The sequence below is a fragment of the Vombatus ursinus genome, unplaced genomic scaffold (genome assembly GCF_900497805.2).
Source record: "Vombatus ursinus unplaced genomic scaffold, bare-nosed wombat genome assembly UNPS02005286.1, whole genome shotgun sequence".
In the NCBI taxonomy this organism is placed as follows: Eukaryota; Metazoa; Chordata; class Mammalia; order Diprotodontia; family Vombatidae; genus Vombatus; species Vombatus ursinus.
Window position 1 is genome coordinate 15,974,054 of NW_020945064.1, and position 14,385 is coordinate 15,988,438.

Sequence of the window (14,385 nt, forward strand, 5' to 3'; positions counted from 1 at the left end):
CAGTAGGTGTGTTGCCAGTTCCACAGTGTTTAAGATCAAAGTCTTTAAGTTACTTTTAATACGTGGAACTGAGTTGTTGAGGTTTTTTAGTAAATGATGGCATTAATAAGTAGGCTTTAGGGCCCCAAGGCAACTACTGTCAACAGCATCAAATCATGCAGGGTTTTGGTCTTTGTCCTTTCAGCCGTTTGGGGAAACTTAGGTTGTTTGTTATAAATACTGAAGTACTTTGAAAGGTAGGGGCAGCTAGGTGGAGAAGGGAGTCTCCCTGAATTCAAATCTGGCCTCAGACACTTCCTAGCTGTGTGACCCTGGGCAAGTCACTTAACTCTGTTTGCCTCAGTTTCTTCATCTGTAAAATGAGCTGGAGAAGGAAATGGCAAACCACTATCTTTGCCATGAAAACCCCGAATGGGGTCACAAAGAGTCACAAATGACTGAACAACAGTAACCACACTTTGAAAGATGGGTGATTTCCTTGATGTGGATAAAGAATACAGCTATTCCACACCTGAGATAGCTTCTGCACCAGAATAATTCATCCTTTGGTGGCTACATGTCTGGTGCTGAACTTTTCCCCGTATAGCGAGCTAGGCTGTGCCTGAGATGACACATACGTGGTCGGGAGCTGGGTCCAATTTTGAAGACCCAGGCTGAGCTGTAAAGAACCCATGTTCTCCTTTGTATAATGATGAAGCATTGGAGAAGGACTGTAATGGAAGCTGTCATAAATAATAAGCAATGTTAAGTGTAGCTAGAGAAGAAAATACATATATATATATATGTTTAAAGCTAGGGAAAAATAATTAGCTACAAGACTAGTCTGGCAACTGAACAGTCAGGATCCAAATGTATGTAGAGGAGCAGATGGCAGACTGACATCTTTTATTTTAATGCAGCTCTGTAGCGTTTCCACTTGAAAAGATGAAAGTGAAAAGTCGGAAGACTTTTCTGACTGATGGAGTGTTAGACCACAGTTGTTGCCTGAGTTACCTGTCCATCTTTTGATGGATGGAACTAGGCAGGGCTTGAAGTAGATGTAAGAGGAGGAGTTAAGCAAAATAACATGTGAAGAGTGAGGCATGAAAAGAAAGAGAATTTTTTTGAAATGATATAACCCCAGATTTCAGAGAATAAAGATCCTGAGTTGTTATAGTAACTGGAATACATGATGTGAAAAGATCCCCCCAAAAGAGAAACCCCCAAACTGCTCTTAAACTGCTTGGCAGAAATCACCTAAACATTGATGGTATTGATCTGTAGCATGTAGACACTCCAGTAGGAACAACGGGAAAAGGATTTCGGGGGGGTGTGTGTGTGTGTGTGTGTGTGTGTGTGTGTGTGTGTGTGTGTGTGTACAGGCTCTTTTCTTTGAAATAAAATCAACCTCTGACTATGTCGCCTTTTCTCTCTCCAAGGCCGATAATCCTCAGTGCAGTGGTTGTAGGTCCCCTTGGAACAAACTGCTACAGAGCAAGCTAGGGAATTTGCTCTTATGCTCATTCCTGTGATCTTATGCCCAGCTCTTGCTTTCTTTAAGGTGAGGGAGTTGGTTTCAGCTTCCTTCCATCTCTTTGTGCTCCTATGACTTTTTCAGCCTATTGGTTTGTCCCTGTTTCTTGCCTCTGTCTGTCCATCTTTTTCTCTTACATTGGATGGGCCGTGGGAAGATGGGCATAGGGTTTTCTCTATAGAAACAGAGACCTCTCTGTTTTACATCCTTTTCTCATATACTGACATTCATCCCAGGCAGCTTATTGCAGTCAAAGTGAGGCTAATGAGAACTCACTAAAATGTAAGCACCTGCCCCAAGAGCAGCCTGGTGTCACGTGAAAAGAAGGCTGATGCATTGGTGTCAGGAGACTGCAATGGAGTCCTGCTTTGACTCTGGCTGGGCAAGTCACTTTATTTCTGTAATTTCCCTATCCTACCTCTGACTCACAGGGGCTGTGAGGAAAGAGCTCTGTAAACATTAAAATGCAGTAAAGATGGGAGCTGTGCTTATGGGGATCACGAGCAATGGTAGGAGTTAGGTGGTGGAGTCCAGCTAGTGGCACCTAACTCAGAGAAGCACACAATCATAGATTTAGAATCACACAGGACCTCAGAGCATCTAGACCAGCTTTTTTGCTTTTGTCACAGTAGGAACTTTGAGCATGGAAGTTAACATATGCTAAAAGACATTTCCTCTCCTTCTCTGGGTACTGTCACTGGCTCTCCCCCATGCCTGAGGCTGTCTTCATCTCCACCTCCTGGCTTCCCCAGCTTCTTCCAAGTCTCAGCCAAAGGCCTGCCTCCTACAAGACCCTGTCCTAGCCCTCTTTAACCTTGGTACCGACTCTCTGAGACTACCCTGAATTTGTCTTGTGTGTGTGTGTATGTGTGTGTGTGTATATATATATATATATGTAATTTGTATAGTTATGTGCATGTTGTTGCCTCAATTAGATTGTGAAGCTCCTTGGGAGCAGGGTGTTTTGCCTTTCTTTTCTAAGTGTATTCTTAAGGCTTAGCACAGTGTTGGGCACATAGTAAGTGATTAATTAATGCTTGTTGAATTAAAACAGGCTATGACCGGGTTTGTTTCAGAGACTCACAGCCCTGCATGGGGGTGCCCTTCTTTGTCTTGTGGATCCTTTCAAGTGGTGGTTCCCAGGTCTCTTGTTCCTTTTCCACTTAGTGAATTTCCTGGAAATGTTTGATGCCTCTTTTTCACGTCCCACTTAGGCTTTCCTGGACTTCTGTACCGATTAAGCAATGGGGATAACGGGATTGTTTGAGGTTTGCAGAAAAAAAAAAACCCCTCTACCATGATAATGGAATGGCAACTTAACTACTAAGAAAAATGAGCTCTTAATAAGTAGGAGGAACTCCTGGCAGCCCGTCCTGGCATCGTTGCACTCAGGGCTTCTTTGACTATTACGTAGCACTGCTTTAATAGTGTGCTCCCATACCTAGGTTGGCATTAATTGGTTGTTTCCTATATAATAGACTTTTTCCTTGTTCCTTTTGCTGCCTCTTAGATAATTCCAATTTCCTGTTTGATTGTTTGTGTCTTGATTATAGTAGCCAGTCTTGATCATTATGACAGCCAGTAAAACAGATAATGAAACATGCTTGCCTCTCTTCTTGTGGAGTTTGCAGGACTATGGGTCTGCTGTCAGACACAGTCACTCAACTGGTTGTTTTTCCTCTTCTTTTTTCTGTTGTTTGTATAATGGGGATCTCAGTGAGGGGCAAGGGTGTTTTTAGAAAGGCCTATGATATAAAAGCAAAAGACATCCAGAAAATTTGTTGTTGCTGTTTTATTGTAAGCTCCTCGAGGGCAGGAATGTGTAGTTTTTCATCTTTGTCGTTCCAGGCACTTGATGTGTGTGGAATTGAATAGCAAAAATAAATGAATCTTAAGTGCTTCCTCTATATTAGGTACTGTCCTAGGTGCCAGAAATGCAAATTTGAAAGAACAGCTGAGTCCTTGCTCATAATGAGCTTACAAACAAATGTGGAAAGGAAAGGGGGAAGAATAAAACGTATCTACAAAAATGTCTAATACGTTGGAGAACAAAGACTTGAGTCCTCTCCCAGGAGGGCCCTTTGAGCCCTTTGGGCCAAAAGGATCCGGAAGGGCTCCATGTAGGATATGGCCCCTCTCTCAAGCCTGAAGGAAGAGGAGGAGGAGGAGGATTTTGAATCCTACTGCTAGTGTTGTAGCATTAGCAACTCATATATTTGAAGGCTTTCGCTGTTCCAAGCATGGGGAAAGGTGGGTGCAAATGTGTGGACATAGGAAGTAGCAGGCAGGTGAAGCTCCGGACCAGCTGGTGGGCCAGTTTGGCAGCAGTGTGAAGGGCTAGTTATGTGAAGTAAGGCTGGAGAAATGGGCTGGAGCCAGCTTTTGGAATGACTTATTGTCTTTTGCCTTGCACATCATAAGCCCCCGTGCAGTGTTTGAACTTGAACTGAATTTTTCTTCAATAAATTAATTTACAGCAGAATAGCCTTTTGCAAATAGGTTTCCTTTATCCTAACTTTGCAGTGTCTTCCTTTGTGATTCAGGATAAGTTGCATCATCTTGTGCCTCTGTTTCTTCATTTATAAAGTGGGGATGTTTACTCATCAGGGCTAGGCTGAGGCTGTTAATATTTGTCAAATGCTTTGAAATCATCCAGAAGTTGCCACATTAGAATAGTACCAGATGAAGCCTGGTGTGAAGCAAGAATATTAGACCAGTTACTACCAGTTAAGGTTTGTAGGGAATGAAGGGTATGAGAGTGAGAAGGGAAAGGTGTTTTGAAAAGAACTTACAGCATATTGCATTTCCCTTGTGTCATCTGGAAATTTGGCTTCCCTTTACCATTCCCACTGACTGTTGGCTTTCCAGGTCATGATCTAAGGGATCATTTCATTCAGATCTAGAAAGATGCTTCTAGATAATCCAGTCCCATTCCCTCATTTTACAGATAAGGAAATTGAGGACCCAGAAGGTTAAATTAGATGTTTAAAGTCACACAACTAGCAAGTATCAGAGCTGGAATTTGAGTCTGGCCCATGCCTTTAAATCAGTGTTCTTTCTGCTACACCACTGTCTACTCAGTTATTTATTTATTTATTTATTTTTGTAGATGAGAAGGGGAAAAGGTACTACAGGTAAGGTTGTTCTCATCATTTTTTATTTACTAACTCATAGCAGGTGTAAGCCAGCCAGGGGCCCCCCAAACCAACCTGAGCCACCATCATGCGAGAAAGGCCTAAAACCTGGATAGGCCATTCAGGAGACAGATATTTTTTGGCCCATTCTGAGCTTAACCAACCATAATGTTTTGCGTGCTCTGGCAAAACAGACCTGCTTCTCTTTGTTCTCTGAGTGAACCCAAGCTCTCCTTCTGGATTTTGCTGGCTGGGAACATTCTTCTGCTAAGGACCAGGCGCTTTGAATCGGACACTATCTTGAATAATGGGACTTTTCTTATCTTGTTATTTTAGGGACACTGTTATGTTATGTCCTGTTATGATATACATGTTTTATGAATCTATCCTGTTAAGAAATTCCGTTCTCATAGTGTAGTTAACACATATGGAGACTATAATTTTGACTGGCATTCTGAGGTAGGAAGGGAGGGAGAAGGAAACACTTTTTTGCTGTAAGGATATAAAGTCCTCTTCAACTGTCCTTTCCTTGAGCTCATTCTTATGACTCCCGTGTATGGACATATACATGTCTCCAGCATTGAGAGAAATAAACATGCACCTGCAGCCTAATTTTGTTTGTCTCTCTTAGAACAAACTCTGAAGGTTGACACAGGCTTCCTTTCTCTACATAGTATCTTCCTTTCCCTAGCTCTTAAAGATTAAAAATGGAAAATAGGGATCAGATTTCACCCAGATAAGAGTTTATTCCTTGAGGATACTGAGATAAAGATTTAGTTTTCTTAAGTAATAGTCAGAGTAGCTCCCTCAGCCCCTGAGAACCATTTTACAGTGGGCCAGTCCCACACAGGTAAGCTTTCCTCACAGTTTCCTTTGGAGACACCACTTCCTTGTTGCTTTGTTCTGTGTGGGACACAGTAGCCTTCCTGACCTGCCAGGAGCTGCTCAGCAGGCTCACAGCAGACCCATTTCTTAGTGTTAGTGGCAAGTTTACTAACAAATTACATTGACACTGAACAAGGCACTTGATCTCCTGGTCTGCAGGATAAAGATCACATTCTGTATTTTTATGAGTTTCAATGGTCATTTTGGGACATTAAATCAAAATGCTCAGTAGTAACAGTGAGACTTGTAAACCCTGCCAAGTGCCTAAGTTCATTTTTGGTGAGCATTTCCCTAAAGCCCTCTTCCATCTTTCATTGTGGTAGGGGCCTGACCGTTGGTTCTCTGACAGTTGAACACAGAGATCTTAGAGGACCTAACCATCTGTGAGGGCCTCAGGTACAGGCAGGTGATACACCCTTGGCTGTTGTCTGAGGACAGGCCTGATGAAGTTTGGAGAGTCTTGTCACCGAGTTGTTTGTAGGATGATAGCTTTTGGCTATAGATGTCTCCAAGGTGATACACTAAACTGTAAAAGAGTTCAGTCTACGTTGGTGGACATGATATCCACAGGTTGATAAAATCACAGGTCCTTGAGTTTCTCTCCTAACTGCCTAGTGTTTAAGTTGTATTTCTCCAGCTTGGTTGGATCAGTGGTTCTTAGCCCGAGTCTATGATTTCAAAGGAATCTGTGAACTTGAATAGGAAAATGATTAAATATTTATTTTAACTAACCTCCAACTGAAATTGGGAATTTCCTTCTGTTATTTAAGAACATATTTCTGGGAAGGGGTCCAGAGGCTTCCCCAGACTCCCGAGACACACAAAAAAGGTTTAAATAAAATCTAATCTAACCCACTTTTTACTTGGTAGCTATTAAGGTTGGGTAGATGATGGTGAAGAGGATCATCTAAATCCTCAAAAGACAGTTATGATAGGATTGTAAGATTTCGAGCTTAAGAGAACCTTAGAGATCATCTGACCGAATTCCCTCATTTTCAGGTGAGGAAACTGAGGTCCATAGAGATGTCCAGTGACTTGCTCAAGGTCACACAGAGAGCAAGTGGTAGAGCTGATATTTGAACCAAAGTTTTCTGGCTTCTTCTTCTGTAGCTCATAGCCTTCTCCTATCCTTGATGCTTGCTGATTTCAGTCTTTGCTTTCGATTAGTTTCTCGAGTGTTTTTCCCTTGATTGAAGAGATCCAGAATCATTTTCTCTCATAAGGCACTGAGAACTGCACACTCCCATAAGGCGGGCTGTTACTACTTGGTGTTTCTGTTTCTGTGGGTTAGGCTTTTGTTCAAATACACATGTCCACCTCTGATGGGAATGTTTACTTGAAAAGTTCTTTGCCTTCTGTAACTTTGATGGACATTGTACAGGATCAGGAGTTCTAAATTTCCAGGAATAGGTGAGTAGAGCTGCCCTTCCTCAGCTTTTTCCCTTCTAAAATATCATTTGAATCTTTAGCATTATGTTGAAGAGAAGAGTGAAAACTGTGGGTAGGAAATCAGAAAATTAGAAATGCATGAGAGGGTATTTCCATAGCATCAAAAATGTTGTGGCATAGTGCCTTGAACACACAGTAGGCCTTTAATTAATATTTGTTGTAATTTGGCCAATATTTTAAGTTGAAATTTTAATTTAGATTTTAATTTTAAGGTTCACTTAGTAGTTTCCTGTGGAATATTCATCTCTGTAACTTTCATAATTTTGTATTGCTTTTGTTACATTTTTGGATCAATCTCTTTTTGATGCCAACTATTAACAATCTGTTTTCCACAGGAATCCCTGGATTGTTAGAATTGGAAGGGACCTAAAAGGTCATTTTTACAGTTTAGTAAATTGAGGCCTAGAGAATGGAAGTGATTTGCCCAACAGGTAGTAAATGGAGCAGGTCTGGGATTCAAACACAGGTTTTCTAACTCTGAATCCAGTGCTTTGTCAGCATCTTCATTTGGGTACATTTGCTTTTATTTCCTCTGGGTTGGCAAACTTAAAATACATTTTCCAGTCCTCATGTTAAGGAGGCGTTGAACGTGTTTGCCTCGGGGGGAAGGGAAGGAATTGTAATTAAGAAAAGTAAGGTAGTGAAGAACTTTGGAAAAGAGGGGAGAGTTATTCATGGTATAATGTCCCATGGTCAAAGGACATATGGGGAAGCTAGAACAGTGGTATCACTCAGAGGGGAGTGATACTCTAAGTGTTGCAGTGGACAGACACCAGTACCTGTTTCTGTTGACTGTTGCGCATGGGGACCAAACCCATTAGCTCAACTGGCTTCAGCTTCTTCATAGGAACTGAGGACAACGTCTAACAGGCCTCGGGTATACTTTGTCACCTTTGGGGTAGACAGAGGAAGGTCTTTCTTCATTCCCCATCAGAAAACATGATAGGAACCAGGGGTGTTTAGAGTGTAGGAGGAATAGTCGGCAGTCAGGATACCTGAGCATTCATTGACTTTTCAGGTTTCCAGGCTCCTGGGTAAGTGGATATTTCCATATCTGGTTTGACTCTGCCTGTACTTCTTTGGGTGTATTTTTGACATTTGTTCCTTGCACTTGATAAATATTTGATAATCAAAACTGTCATGTATTGTGAAATTTGTATAATTTCTTTAGATTGAGCATCAAAGTAAATATGCTTTGAGAGCTAGATTCCGAATAGGACTTTTTATCAGTATTGGTTCAGACTTACATTTCATTTGAATTCTTCCCAACTAAGTTGTTATCTTGTTCCTTTAGTTTTCTTAGCCCCTTGTCTGGCTCTCTCAATTGCCTCCCATCATATTCATCCTGTATTTACTTGCCTAGTTACCAGTCATATCCCCCAACAGAATGAAGCTCCTCAGGGGTGAGAATGCCACTTTTATCTTTGTGTCCCCAGCACCCAGCCCAATGAGAGCAGTCACTTAATAATATTTGTTTAATTGAATTTGAGTAATTTATTTTGATGGCTCAAGAAGGCAGATGATGAGGAAAGCATGAACTTGGCACAGGGTTTGGTTTTGGGTTATTGTTTCTGTTCAGAATTGGAGGAGCCTGTCCAAAAGGACGAGTTAGTTTTTGTGCTGGGGAGGGGGGTGGTGGTGAGGAATTAATTCATGATGGATTCATTGGTGGCCAGCTAGTGATTCCCTCCTTCCCAATACCTACTTACTGGGTGTGTCTCACATTTTGGGTTGAAGAGTGATTGGCAAATTCTGGTCACTGTCTGGTTTTTTGCCTAATCAGGGTTGTCTGATTTTTTTAAAAATGCCCTCCAAGGGGGCAGCTAGGTGGCACAGTGGATAGAGCACCGGCCCTGAAGTCAGGAGGACCTGAGTTCAAATCCAGCCTCAGACCAAACACTTGACGCTTACTAGCTGTGTGACCCTGGGCAAATCACTTAACTCCAATTGCCTAAAAAAAAAACAAACCAAAAACAGAAAAATAAAAATGCCCTCCAGCTTGCACTGGTGACCATCCTGGAACCAGCAGCAGGTTTCTGGTGGCCAGTGCAGCAGCATTCATACTTGATGAATGATTCTGTAGTTATTGATGTTTAGGAAGCAGAGAATGCAGGGTGTGGTCAGGGGACTTGCTTCAAATCTAGGCTGTCACACAACTTCTTAAAGCCTTAGTGTTCTCCATTTAAAAATGGGGATAATATTTATATCTCTGACCTCAGGGTTGTTGTGAGTAAAGCATTTTGAAACTTTAAAGTGCTGTATAGATGTAAACTATTATGTAGTAGTAGTTAATTTACTGAGGTCTTAATTTTGCAACTGAGTACAAGGGGAGTGAGATTGTCTCACTTACCCAAACCTAAGTTCCATGAGGGCTTTTCATCTCATCTCTCACTTAGCACACCTACCCAGCACATAGTAGGTGTTTAATAAATGTATGTTCAGTTTCAAGATTGCAACTCTGCCAGTCTTTCTAGGTTCCCTTAGTTTTCAAGCTATCTTTACCCAAGTCTCATCTCCAGTTGAATGTCTGCATTGATGGTAGCCCCCTGTTCACCTCAAAGCCTAGTTGTTTAGCTCAGACTTTAATTTTTTTAGTGTGACAGTCTGGAGATGAATCTAAATCCAAGGCCAGAGATAGTATGAAGGCACCTGTTGGGTAATTCCTACTCAAGGGTGTGCCATTTAAACTGCTTAATCATCCTTCTTGACCTCTCCATAGCATTTGACCCTGTTGACCAACCTTTCCTCCTGAATGGTCTCTCTTCTCTGGATCTTCATGACACTTCTCTGTTTTGGTTCTCCTCCTCTCTTTTGGACCACTTCTCAGGCTCCTTGGTTAGATCTTCATGGGTATGCCCCTTCACTGTGGATGCCATACCCCGAGGTTCTCTTGGACCCTCTACTCTTAAGAGCTCCTGTGGCTCGAATGTCATCTTTGTGCAGATGACATCTGGATCAATTTATCCAGCCCTAGTATCTCTTCTGGCTCCAGGACTGCTTTGCTAACTGCACAGCTTCACCAACATGTTATACATTTTGTAAGGGATGTCTGTAGGCAGCTCAAGCTCAGCATGTCTAAAACAGCTCACTTTCTTTCTCCTCAAACCTACTTCTGAGTTGTCTTGTTTTTCTAGAGGGCACCACTGTCCTTCTGGTCTCCACATGGGTTCACAACTCCTCACTTTCTTTCTTCTCATGTGTACAGTGTTATAGAGTCTTGTCTGTTATATCTCCACAGCACCTCTTGCATATGTTCCTGTCTCTCAACTCACATAGCCACTGCTCTAGTTCTGCCCCTTGTAACCTCCTGCCCTCACTATTTCAATATCTTGGGCTCCCAACTTCAAGTCTCTTCCCCTCTGCAAACCATTGTCTACTAAGCTTCTAAAATGATAGATAGATAGTGCTTTCGTACAGGCCCCACCCTGCGATTTCCATGAATAGCTCCCAATTACCTACAGAATCAAATACAGACTCCTCACATTTAAAGTCCTACCTTTTCTATTTTTTTTATTTTTATTTACTTACTTATTTTTTGTGGAGGGGCTAGGCAGTGGGGTTAAGTGACTTGCCCAGGGTCACACAGCTAGTAAGTGTTATGTGTCTGAGGCCGGATTTGAACTCAGGTCCTTTTGAATCCAGGGCCGGTGCTCTATGCACTGTGCCACCTAGCTGCCCCTAAAGTCCTACCTTTTCTAGCCTTATTCTGTATTCCTCCTATATGACATTTCATTTCCCATTTCTGTGCCTTTTCACAGGTTGTCCTTATGACTAGTTTCCTTCAAAGCACAACTCAAATGCCCCTCTTGAGAGGAGGTGTTCCCTTGTCTCCCTAGCTTCTGGTGCCTTCTTCGTCAAACTAGCTCAGATTTATTTGACGTACTTATTTATATACCTGTTGTGCATATTGTCTCCTCTATGGAATGTAAGCTCCTTGAAGATGGGGGCTGTTCCATTTTTATGTTTATATCCACCCCCCCCCCCCCCCAAACAGTGGCTGGTGTATCACATACTCTTAACAAGTGTTTGTTGATTGGTCAGATGCCCTTTTACTCCAGTGTGAATTCTGGCCTATGCTTGTAGAACAACCTCCATATGAAGGGAGAATGTGATTAGTGATGGTTCATCCCAGTTCCTGGAGAGGCTAGACATCTAGGTTTGAATGACTCTGCTTGAAAAAGTGTGCCGAGGGAAACCTCAGGTATCAATGTGTTTAAAGCCCCCACCTCCCCAAAGTACTCCCTGTTCTCCATGGGGTTATTGGGGGATCTCTGATTGTTTAACTATCCCTTATGGTGGCTACAGATTACAGAAGGTGGAATCCCTAACTGCTTCTAGATAGGAGAGATGGGCTGGAACAAGTTTAGAGCCATTGGCCTTCCATTTCTTAAAAATACCCATAGACGTCTCTGCTTCCTTTCTGGAAAGACAGCTAGAAAGGATCAGCCGTAGTGCTTGTCTTGGTTTCTTTGCCAAATGATGAGTGATGCTTGATTCTGTTCTTGAAGATAACACTTTCTGTGTTCCTGGGAAACTACCAGCCTGTGTCTTTTCTTGAGATGTTTGTTTTCTCCAGGGCTCAAACTGATAGCACTGTATGATGAGTTGATGTACCCAAGTGCTTCTGGAGAGCCAAGACAGTTCTTTAAGATATTCAGAAGCAGATTTTCTGGTATTTGTGTCACTTAAAGTAACATTACCAAGCCTATAGGCTGACTCATCTGTTGTGGAACTGAGTGTTACATCAAGGTTGCCCCGAAAGTATATAAGCTGCTTGAGAGCAGGGGCTGTTCATTTTGGTGTTCGTATCTCCTGTGCCCTGACTCAGTGCTGTCTCTCCAATTAGCAGTACTTAACATGTACTTGTGGATTGATTGACCCCGGGGATTTTCCCAGAATTTTCTCTCCCCTTTTGGAGACTGAGTGTTTTGCTTTGAAGGAAGGAATGTTTGTGATTTCGGTGTTCTTTGACTTTTGCTCTTTACAGAGAAGATTGGGCAATGTCTGTTTTAAAAAAAAAAACAACTTACCTTCTCATTGGAAGTCAGGTTTTGTTAGGTACTAATACCTTGTTTTTTGTGTGTTCTGTGTCTACTGCTGAGATTCTGGAGAATGGGGCTATAAAATCCAAGTAGCAAATCAGAGGAGGGCTTGAGATTCGTTCATTAAGCCATCTCTTGGTCTACTATTCTGAACTGGGGATAATGAATGCTGAAGACGTGCTTTCCACTTTCAATAAATGTGCACGGCTGCTGCGAGACAGGATAAAAATGTGAAATGGCTACACATAAGCAAAGGGTGGTAGCACTGTGTAGGCCATACATATAAACTTGACTGGATTTATAATCTTATCAGTTTGGGCAATTTCTCTTCTAGTGCAGGCAGCAAACTACCTGTACCTTATAGTCCCGTCCATAAGGTCTCCTTAGAGGATCTACTACGTACAAATATTCTAGAGCAATGAAAAGACAGTCATGATGTTAAATACAATTGCATCGAAGAAATGCTTTGAACTAAACCTTGTTATAGTAAGATGGAGATTTTTAAATAGCCGAGGAAGGTCGTGAACATAGCACTGAAACAAGCAGAGGATGATTGGGAGATGGTTAGGACATGTGTCTCACTAGAGCAGAGTCATGATTGGGGGGAAGAGGAGAGAGCGGGTAGAAGATAATTTGGGACTAAAAGCTAGTAGGCTTTGATGCTGTCTGAAGAGCTTTGAGTTATTATGTTGAGCCTTCCCCTTGAGCTTCTTAGGTTGGTTGTTATTTGGAGACGGTGGCTTGGGCCTACATATGTATTTACTACACATTGTGTCTTTAGTTGAGGTGGGGGCCAGGGTGATATGGAGCATTTCAGTTTACACCAGGGGATTCTTAACTTTTTTTGTGTTATGTCTACCTTGGGTAGTCTGATGATACCTATGGACCCATTCGCAGAATGTTTTTAAATGCATAAAATGAAATAAATACAGGGAGTACCAAAAGGCTTAGGGGGGTTTTAAGCTTTAATAACTTAAGAAGTCTAAAGGCTACAAACTTACAAAAAACATTTGAAGAGTTGGTTATTTAAAATTTTCCAATATTGATATATTTCATTAACATTCAGCATAACCACTGTCCTGTGCTACAGGGTATAGTAGCTGATTCTTGAACTTTGTAAAAACTTTCATCAGCTGCTTCTTTGTGACTAAAAGGATTGTATTTGTAATCTTGGTCTTAAGGTCATTCAAAGAATGAAGTTTTGATGCATTCACGACAATTTTGATGCTACCCTGCTAAAAGGAGTTTAATGGAGATAGATTGGAGACCAAGGTACAAAGCAAGAGGGCCTCTTTTACCGATCTCTGATGGTCTGAGAAAGTCTCATCTAGAAAGTGTCACACATGCAACCTGTATTGGCAAAGTGACCCATCTTGTTAAAATTATAATAAAAAATTTATTATTCAAAATTCAAAAAACTAAATAAATGCACAAGAAATTTAAACTTTCAAATGATGTTTTTTGTAAACCTGTAGCCTTTATACTTTTGAGGTAATTAAAGCTTAAAACTGCACTAACACTTGTTGGACACCTTGTAGGATCACAAAAGAAATAAATTATATTGCAATACAGATATTAAAATAATTTAAAAAAAATTATTTACAGATCCCAGGATAAGAACCTTGGTTTACTTGAATGTGGGAATCTTTGTTTTTGATCAGTCTAGGTAATTCTGGCATGATTATAAACTCAGCAAAAAGACATCAGCTGCACTCTTGAATTTCTTGAGGTACCTAGTGGACATTAAAAATGATTTGCCTATGCTTACATAGCTGGTAAATTTGGGAGTCAGAATTTGAACCAAGTTTGAAGCTTCATATTCTCGTCCCTATTACTTAGTGACTGTATTTGTTTATTCTTTGAAAACATGATGGTCTTGAAAAGTCAAGACAAAGCTCATGTTAGCCTCCTTGCGTGTTTACAGCTGGGGTTTTTGTCTCTTCTATTGAAATCTCTGCCTTTACTCTGGAATCCTGCTCTTTGTTCTTGTGTATTCTGTTTCCGTCACCTCAAAATAGACAGAAGACAAGACCTTTCTAGAAGCAATAACTGCAGCAAAGGAGCAGTGGAGAAAGAAGACCCCTGTCACCTTGCTCTGAGGGCAGCCCCTTCATGTTTTAACCACTTTGTAGCATCTGTGTGCTTCTGATGCTTGGGTATCCCTGATAAATCACAGAAATCCTTTGAGATCAAATCACTTGCTTTGTTCATGGAGAAAAAATAGTATTTTCCCTTCAGGCCATTGGTGTCATAGTATCACTAAAGATGCTGCTGCTGTTGCTGCTGCTAATGGTGATGATGATGGTGCCAGTGTTGACAGTAGGAGAATTTAAGTGAGGCAGTCATTTTTGAACTTGTTTAA

General features: G+C 41.4%; 1 protein-coding gene across 4 annotated transcripts in view; it reads left to right on the top strand.

Moving 5' to 3' along the window:
- Positions 1-14,385, top strand: part of RANBP10 (RAN binding protein 10) — a 134,366-nt gene that overhangs the window by 22,143 nt on the left and 97,838 nt on the right. The window lies entirely within an intron of this gene.